Genomic DNA, 10,293 nt, shown 5'->3' on the forward strand with positions numbered 1-10,293 from the left:
CCAGGGATGGGAACTCCACCACTCCCTTGGACACTCTGTGCCAGGGCTTAAAAACTCCTTTTGTGAAGAAATGTTCCCCAGTACTCAATCCAAACCTCTCCTGGTTCACTTTTACTCAAGGGTGCACTGCATGTGTAGGAATCCATTTCCACATGTCCCTGCTGTCTCTGACTGCCTCAGGTTTTGGGCACACGTTGACTTTACTGGGTTATGAATATCTTCAGGCTTTACTGATTTCAATCATTTTGTTGGCATTGAGCACCTTTGGAAACTGGCAGACTTGTCAGTGTTTCATGGCATCCAGAGCCAAGAGGTTTTTTCTAGATTTTTACAGATTTAATACTTCAATCAAGGAAACATAGAAGTGTTTTTATATAAGGCAAGAAAAAGACTCCAGAGTCCAAGTCCCCTGATTTAAACTCAGAATCGTAGAATCGGAGAATAGCCAGGCTTGACAGGGAATAGTGGGGGTTTGTTGAGGCTTTCCAGGGAAATGGCACGTTTTTTATTTTATTTAATGAAGAGACAGCATATTTACATTACCAGTAGTAATACTTTTCAAATGAAAATGAAGCCATGAATGCACATCCTTCTCTCCCCGAAATTCCCTTCATTCAAGGCAAGCTTTACATAACCTAACATTTCTATACCACTGATATCAGACTTTATTCTTTAGTAATTACTGGAAGTGCACACAGCCACTCAGCATTAGTGCTGTTTCATCTCTCTGAAGGATTGAGATCTCCATGTCTGGGATAAGCTGAATTCTTTGCCTTTGATTCACTGAAACTCCAAGCGTTTTGCACTCAGAGCAAGCACAATAATTTTTAAAAAGTGCTTTTTTCTCACCAAAGCTTCGGAGTCAGTGGTGAAGGCAGCTCTAGGAATGGGCAGTGTGGAGCCCTCACCATGGCAGCAGCTCCATCAGCATCCTGTGGTCAGTCCCTTGTGCTTCATTATCCTCTCCTTGGTTTATCCCCACATCACCTCCTCATGGGAGGCTCTGGGCTGCAGCTCGCCCACCAGCAGCTGAAAGCTGCTCATCTCCACCAAACCCTCCACACTTTAACCTTGCAGTCTTTGGAGAGCTGGGGGTTGGGCAGTCATCATGAAAAATGGGGTTTTGTGTGGTTGTACAAACGAATTTGAGTCGCCACCGATTTATTCTGGTTTGTCTTTGTGTCGTGTCAAGCTCCCTTCGGGTGCAACGTGTAATTGTTGCTGCTTTTCTTCAGGCCCTCATTCCCATGTCTCCATATGTGATGGGGCTGGTTTGAGGGGGTTGATTTCCAGGCTAAAGCCCAGTGAGGGAGAGGGGCTGAGTGACACCTGGATGTGCTCCCTTGGTGCCCTTGAGCCTCGCGGGCAGCCCTGGGAGCCCGGCGCTGCCTCTGCCAGCTGCAGATTTTCCAGCCTTAAAGAGATTTGTAGCAATCAGCAGTTCCCAGTTTCCAGAGGGACACAGCTACATGTTTCTGGATCACTGCTAGTTTTTCTCATCTGAAAGCTCTTCTCCACAAAACAAAAAAATAAAATAAAAAAAAAGAAAAAAAGAAAATCCAGGGCACAACCTCACGCACTTCAAGAACTTTCTTTTTTCTCAGTTTCCCCTGAGTCTGTCCAATGTTCATCAGCCTGTTATCACTTCTGCCCAGCATGGTGAGCCCTTGCTGAAAAATAAGACCAGAACCAGCTGAAATAAAGCATAGGGGAAAAAAAGAAAAACAGCAAAAAACCCCAGGCTGACTCTCGCTCCTAAAAAATGATGTTACAAAATGTTAAGAGAAGCTTAGATATCCCAAAAGCTTTAAACCAGACTGGGTTTGTATCCTTTTATATTTCCTTGTGGATATAACATCTTTGTTGAAAAATGGTTGGTTTAAAACAAACCCACAAACTCTTCTGAGGGGAGAAAAAAAAAATACACTTTGAAATTATTGACTTTTGCAATGTGGCCTATATTTTTAATGAAAATATTTTTAGTGCAAATACAAGGCTATTTTATTACATCAAAATTCATGGCACTGCAAACTCAGGAGGAGGTGAGAAGTCAAAAAAAAAAAAAAAAAAAAAAAAAAAGGGTGTATTTATTCCACATAGCAAAATGGAAACCATTTCAATTTTTAGGAGAATAATTTTCCTGTGGTTTCACCTGTTGCACTTAGATATGTCAAATGATTGTAACATATATGTTCTGACACATTTGAGGAATTACAAAGAATTAATCAGAAGTCTGAGCTGCCAGGTTATGTAATGCAGGAAGGGAAGGAATTGAGGTCAGACAAAATCTGATGCTTCTATAATATTAAGATTATCCAAATAAAAAAACACTTCTGATTTGCTAATTTTCAACAGTCCTGGGGTATACAAGGAAAAAGAGCAAGTGTATTCAAGAAGAAATACTAAATCCCCTATGGCAGCTATCAGAATGCAAAAGGCAAAATAAAATGTTTTTTTTTAAACAGGTATTTAAAGCCACAAGCATCAGTTGGAGCTTGATGTGACTTGCAGATAAAAAGAAAATCTGTGAGTCTTAAATATGCACAGGAGGAGGAAAATCACAGGCACACCACAGGGATGGCATTGAAGCCCTCTCCACTCCAGGCATTCCAGCTAATTGCTCACTGTGGCAAAGCCCACATCCAAGATTCAGTGACTGGCACAGGAGCTGAGATGCTGCTGCTGCTGCTGATTCCTGATGCAGAAGATGGAGAGAAAGTCCTTGAAAAGGATAGCAGCTCAGAATCTATGTGAAATTAAAGAACACAGCTCATAAATTATGATTCATACAATGCATACAGTTATTAACTGCCTAAAAGCATCTCAAAAATGCTTGGTCCTACTACAGATCCACTTGTCCTGTCACAGGAATTTTACCATCTGGCTTTGATTGAAGCTGGAATAGAGTGAAGGGATGTGGAGGAGTCCCAAATACAAACACCTTCACAGGACACCCAAGGATAGACATGGCTGTGATCTCCACCTTAAAATGCAGTGACTGAGGGAATGGCACATTCATCCTTGAGGTGTGAGTGCTGCTCTGAAATCCATCCTCAGCCTGAGAGCCTTCCTCTTTTCCAAGAGAACAAGAAAATATTCAGCCCCTGACACACAGGCATCATTTATGGGGTCATGAAGGAATAGTTTAGGTGAGGTATTTGCCATTGGGCTCTTTTGAAGCCGCTACTCTTTCCAGCCAAAGAACAAATCAGGGGACCAAGAAACCCCATAATATAAAAAAAATAGGTTACTGCCAATTTTTGCTGACAGATAAGGGAAAAAGGTAATTCTTCATTCTCTCCATCTTATCTGGACAGCTTAAACACATTCTATGATTGCTACATTACAGGAACTGTCCCAGGAAGCAACTGAAAACCAGAGACCTCCCCATGCTGAGGCACCAGGCTACAGAGAGACATATTTATGCCATTTTTCTCTCCTGTACACATGCATCAAATAGGAGCATTAAGAAGTGATCTACCACGTACCTAGAATAGCCCAAAGTGGAAAAAGATCGAATTTCTCTTCTGCAAGGTGAAATAAGTGGGTTGAAACCCTTTCAGAATGCAAAAGGAGGGGAGCTGAACCTCCTGCTTTCATGCTGAGCTCTCCAGCCACCACCAAATGACATGAAAGGTGCTGAGTGTCTCTTTGAAAAGGCAGCAGTGAACTCCAATCATGGTTTTCAAAGAGAAGGAAGCAATTTCAGAGACTCCTTTTATGCAAGGACAGGTTCAATGTTTGTACACGCTCCATGCAAGGGCTGGGTGTGCTGGATGGATTGTTCTGACTTTTTATGAGTAGTCCTGAGGCCCTAAGGCTGAACTGGCCAGAAGAGCCAGGACATGACAGTGAGATAACCAATGGAACGGGGTTTACAGAGACCAAACTCCCATTTAAAATGGGTAAAACAAACCCCCACAGTGTGGAATAACCCCCAAATGTTTTTCATTTTTTTTTTTTTAATCTTGTGTTTTACCTCCTCTTCTGTGCAGTGTGTGGAGCACAATCACTTTGCCCATTTGCCATGCTCAAGTGATTGGTAGATTTTGCTGTCCATTTGTTTAACATTTGCTCTGCTGAGGGAAACTCACGTTGCCTTAGACACTGTTCTGTGTCAGGTTCACCAGGGCAGTGCTGGCATATCATTATATCAGATTGCAATGTAACACCAAGCTGCTTTGCCTTAATCATGTTCTATCTTTCAAGGGGCAAAGGTTCCCATTTTCTCATGTTTTTCCAGCTACAGGAGGTTCAAAAAATATTAGTTTAACACTGCCCTGAAAATACAAGTCAACATAATGCCTTGTTTCAGAAATATGAGGTAAGAAATCAGATTTTTGCCGCAGAAAAATGGATCCAAGAAGTGCACAGAACAAACAATGGCCATATACACTTATTCCTAAAGTGGTTCCATTGGAGCCCTTTGATACGAGCAGAATTAATTGCAGCATTGTGCAGCAGAGTTGGACAAATTGGGGAGAAAGATTTTGGACATTCCCACAAATGGAAGGCTGAGCAGTTTGTTGCTGAAATCTCAGTGTTTTGTTCAAGAACGTTCAGGTGGATGCACTGGTATTTATCACAATGTGGGCACAAAACAAAAGCTGCCCAGGGATGCTGTAAGCGTGCCAGAACAGTCTCTATGGGACTGCTCTCACAAACATTTTGGAAAGCTTTCTTTTCAAAAAAAATCACTTTGCTAGTGCATTGTGTCATGTTGTGGCCGCGCCTCACCCTTGCATGTGATTTGATTTAGTGGGTCAGTGAAAATGATTTGGGGACACGTGAGAGTTGTCTCCTGTCTGCATCACGGGGTGGTCAGAGGGAAATATCATGGTGCTTTGAGAAGGATTCCACAGGACTGCTCATTTGTGCTCCTCAGGCTGCAGGCTGGGCACATTTAAAGCCTGGAGTTTGCAAATAATGTCTGAGTCACCACTTAGATGGAAATAGAAGGGGGGGAAAGGTTTTTTTATTTTAGAAAGATGTCATGTGAGGACGGTGACACATCCTACATAGATAGACCATGGATAGAATCACAGAATCATGGCTTGCCTTGGGTTGGAAGGGACCTTAAAGAGCATCTAGCTCCAGCTAATAATAATCATAATAATAATCATCAGCTCTGCTGTCCTCAAGAAAATAGGTCTAGAAGTAGAAAAATCTGCCAACTAAAGATAGCTTGGTATTAGAGCAGGGAAGAAGATGCCACTTCATCACTATATTCCTTAAGGCCATGGTTAAATCAGTCATTTTCTGACACAGTTAAAACACACTCAATTTGTCCTCAAATCTTCCTCAAATTGTCCTCAAAACAAATTTGTCCTCTACCTCTGTGACTGGATCCCACAGTGAGACCCACCTAGGGTTTGCCAGACAGGATTTCAGGAGATGGGAGATGCAGGTGGGTTCGGATGGAGTGAGAGCCCAGCTTTCAAGCTGAACCAAGACAGGCAGTGAAGGATAATTCCCTTGTGATTAGGCAGCTCTGGTGCCAGCTCTGGATGCCTCCTGGAGCAGGGAATGCTTCCCTAACCCCTTCATGGCTGTGTGGCAGCTCTGTGGCTGTCTCAAGACATCAAGCTCAGTGGTGATCTCAAGAGCAAGGACTGAGGCTTGTGCAAATGGATGCCCAAGTTTGTCATCTTGAAATGAAAACCAAAGGTGTGAAGGCTGTTTTCAAAAGCAATGTGATTTATCTTGGACTGTTGATCAGGAAGGAAGATAAAAAAGGGTTATATTGAGGAGTTTTAGGAACATTTTTACTTCCTTCCTTCCATTTTTTTGGCAACACAAGGTAACAGGACTAAATTATAGTGATTAATGAATAAAAGTAAATCATTTTTTCCACCCACAAACATCACAGCTGGATAGGACAATACATAAGGATGTCATTCAAACTTACTGTTCCCTTTATTTAAGTAGCAACCAGGATTTCCAAGAGTTTAGGGGGAAAAAAAAAAAGTGATTACAATCAAGAAATCTCCAGCCATAAACTGATTTGCTGCCTCCCTTATTTCCTTCCTGCTTTCTTCCCTCTCCTTTCTGTGTGGCAAAAGGCAATGGGAAACGAGTCCCACTAAGCCAGCATTAGGGGATTATGTGCATAATTAATGGCAGTTTTCTGGTTTGTCACATTAATAAACCAGAGGGCAGAGAAGCATCTCCAGGACATCAGAGACCAGGAGGAGAAAGGGTGCAAAGGTTAAAATACAGTCCATATGGGTTTTTGGCTCATATATTATCAAAACAGGAGGAGGAGAGCAGTTTTCCAGCCATACAATTTGGAAACTGTCCTTGCAGAGCAAACCCCTGACTTCCTGTGTCCTGGTGCTCTTTAATTCATTATTTTTACCCTCTTAAGGACTCACTGTGTGTAGGGATGAGGCAAGCCCTGCTTGGAGTGCAGGATTTTGCTGGTGACTTCTTCACTCATACTTGAGCTCAAAGATATCACACAGGATTGATGGACGGAAGTTAGGCAAAAGAAATATGCAAAATTTCAGAGGAAAAAATCAGAAAAAATGTTTTAAAAATTATTTTTAGATGCCACCAGCTGCCAAATGTTTTTTACACCATGTACTGACAAGTGAACAGCAAACCCAGGCCCATAGGGAAAGCTGTGCCTTACTAAGCCTCTTGGAAAGTAGTAATGTTTGGCTGTCATGCAATTAAGTTTATCTGAATTAATCAGCTTCTTGAACTGTCTGGGCAAATGTTCACTCTCAAGACAGTTGATTTGTAGCAGTTTTCAGTGATGCATAACAAAATTACCCTAAAAAAGGAAATGGAGGTCTGGGTAAACAACCACCTGTAGGTGATTTCCCATGAGTTATGGGAATTCCTCTCAACAGCAGTCACCACCCGTAAAATCACCCTGGTTGGAAGGGACCTCAGGAGATCCTAAGCCAAATTTTCTGCTCAGAGCAAGGGCAGCTGAGAGGCCAGGCCAGAGGGCTCAAGGATGATATTCACCCATAGCCAGGCTCTGTGTCCGTTGCACACACAAAATAAAATGTGTTCATATAAATTTTCAGTTTACTTGTTTTACCCTGTATTTGCAATAAGAGCACGCAAAAGACCAGTGAGTGCAGTTCAGCTGATAAATGGCTCTGCTTTAACCACAGCAGTGTCAGTGCTTGCAATATTTCCACAGGGACCTACCTGTACAAACAATATTTAAATGAAGAGGCTGCTGACCCAGATTACAGCCTCTAGATGCTACTGGAAAAATAGGAAATGAACACCACAATAATTGAAGTAAATAATCGAGTGTCCTATGGGCTAGAATGAGGTTCTTACAATGTTCTTATCCTCTGCAAATTAATTTTCTTCTATTTTAAGTAAGACTGAAGAGTAGCTTTAATTTTTATCACCACATAAATAGTATAAAATAGGTTTTATTGGTGCCACAGTCCCTTTTTGTAACCATTGAATGCACCAAAAGAATACTGCTTAGCTACATGTGCAAGAGTAGCCTCTATGTGGGCATGGAGGGATTAAGTTTCTGCAAGCAGAGCTGCCAGCAGTGTATTTCTGTTGTGTGCACATTTTTAAGGCAAGGTAGGTCCCTCTGAAGAAAGAAAACAAAGTATTACCCAGAGGTGTTTGGGACATTTGTAAAAAATTGCCTTTTCTTTGATGAAATGCAGTTGCATCAAAACATTTTTTTTTATTATTATTTTTCTTGATGCAAACTAGATATCAATTTTCACAGAAAAGGCTTTTGGGTGCAGGCAGAATTTCTTGTAGAATTGAAAAGAGATGGGGATAAGGGACTCAAAGGCACCATCCCCTATTTCAAAGAGCTATTACCTCAGTGGGAAAGAGACACGAGGCACTGAATCTTGTATTCCTAACACAAACAGCTAAATTGGAGTGGTCTGGGTGCCATAAGGAAGCAACATGTGACACCACTTGCTTTCCTTGCTCTACAGTTTTGTTGGCACCATATTGCAAAGGGAGCTCAAGAGGCACCTGAGCTCCAACCATGTCCCCTTGAGAAAGTGGCTGAACCCCTCAGGGGCTGAGATCCTGAAATGTTTTGGAAATTCCTTGGAACTTTTCCCTCCCTCCCTCCCTCCCTCCCTCCCTCCCTCCCTTCCTTCCTTCCTTCCTCCTTCCTTCCTTCCTTCCTTCCTCCCTTCCTCCTCCCTCCCTCCCTCCCTCCCTCCCTCCCTCCCTTCCTTCCTTCCTCCTTCCTTCCTTCCTTCCTTCCTTCCTTCCTTCCTTCCTTCCTTCCTTCCTTCCTTCCTTCCTTCCTTCCTTCCTTCCTTCCTTCCTTCCTTCCTTCCTTCCTTCCTTCCTTCCTTCCTTCCTTCCTTCCTTCCTTCCTTCCTTCCTTCCTTCCTTCCTTCCTTCCTTCCTTCCTTCCTTCCTTCCTTCCTTCCTTCCTTCCTTCCTTCCTTCCTTCCTTCCTTCCTTCCTTCCTTCCTTCCTTCCTTCCTTCCTTCCTTCCTTCCTTCCTTCCTTCCTTCCTTCCTTCCTTCCTTCCTTCCTTCCTTCCTTCCTTCCTTCCTTCCTTCCTTCCTTCCTTCCTTCCTTCCTTCCTTCCTTCCTTCCTTCCTTCCTTCCTTCCTTCCTTCCTTCCTTCCTTCCTTCCTTCCTTCCTTCCTTCCTTCCTTCCTTCCTTCCTTCCTTCCTTCCTTCCTTCCTTCCTTCCTTCCTTCCTTCCTTCCTTCCTTCCTTCCTTCCTTCCTTCCTTCCTTCCTTCCTTCCTTCCTTCCTTCCTTCCTTCCTTCCTTCCTTCCTTCCTTCTCTCACTTTATTCCACAATTAATGTTTTTTTTTGAGTTTTTCTCCATACACAGACATTTTATTTTTCAAATCCCACATATTTTTGCCAAGACAGAGGAGCTGCTTCCTGCCCTGCTCTGATATTAACTGCTTGGTTCCCCAGGTTTGATCCCATTGCTGCTCCCTGCACATAAATCTTGTTTAGTCAATAGGATTTGTCTGCCTGAAGGAATGCATGATCAACTGCATAGAGAAGCATAAAATAGATTTTTGTGTTGTACATCCTTAAAATGTTTTTTGTTGGGAAATAATTCCCAATGCTGTTTTTGGTTAATATTTCTTTTCCTGCACTGAACTATTTTTTTAACATTTTTGACTCGCTGAAGGACATGAACTGGAGTCTCATTTATTAAGTCTTTTGGTCTAATTTTTACTTTTCTTTATATTTTCTGAGTTTGCTGTACTTTAACATTTATTTCAACATTTTATTTTAACACTTTGGCTCGATGCTTTCTCTCTCAAGAAGTTTGAATCCTTGATTTGGACAGGTTAAGCAGTCCAGCACACATTGAAGAAATCTGGCAATATTCCAGAAATCCTTAGAGTATTGCAATGTGAGATGGAATATTGCAGGCAAACTGGAGAACTCACAGTGTAAAACCCTCAGAAGTCTTTAATGATTATGAAATAGATTCAATAACCTGGCCAGAGGGAATGTTTCCTCCAAACATCCTTTTCTGTCACTTGGTTGGTTACGTCACTTCTTAGGGCACCTATCTCTAAGTTTGAATGCTGACTGTTATTTTGAAAGTGTTTAAGCTCTTGAGCTGAGAGTTTGCAGGAATATGTTGCACATGTTAATGATATTTTAAAAAAATTCTCAAAATTTGACTTCTATCTTTTGGACAGTGGCCAACACCATAACTTGTGCAGCAGGAGAGGGGAAAATGAGATTTTCTATTTATCTATATTCCATTGCTTATTTCAATGTTGCCCTCACAGGTTTGTTTGTTTTTTTTTTTTTTTTCTTTTTCTGAATTCTTTCTCTTCACAATAAATTAATTCTGAACCACATTAGATGACAGTGTTCAAGATGTCTGCACACCTCTGACTTAGGCCATGGCTTTATAATATTCCCAGCCTTAAAACCTTTACCCTCTCTGAATACATCTTGGCATTTTGTTTGCTGTTTGATCCCTGCTGTGCAGTGAGCAGATGTTTTCATGGAGTGGTCTTCAGTGACAGCAAGATCTTTTTCTTGAATAATTGCAGTTAATTTATAACTCAGCTATGCATATGAGCAGCTGAATTGTCCTTTCCAGCATGTGTCTCCTCAAATTTGTCTGCAGTGAATTTCATCTGTCATGAATGTTGTGCAGAGAGTTCAGTCTGGCCATCTAGTATTCTCTAGAAGTCTTATTTAGTCTTGGCCAATCTAAATTATGTCACATAAACCACATTTCTCCTTGAACAAACAAACAAACAAACAAACAAAAAATTGCTGCTGAAGGCCTTGTTCCAGATTATTTAAAATATTTGTTGATATTTGTCACA

Source organism: Vidua chalybeata, chromosome 4 (assembly GCF_026979565.1).
Source record: "Vidua chalybeata isolate OUT-0048 chromosome 4, bVidCha1 merged haplotype, whole genome shotgun sequence".
Classification (NCBI taxonomy): domain Eukaryota; kingdom Metazoa; phylum Chordata; class Aves; order Passeriformes; family Viduidae; genus Vidua; species Vidua chalybeata.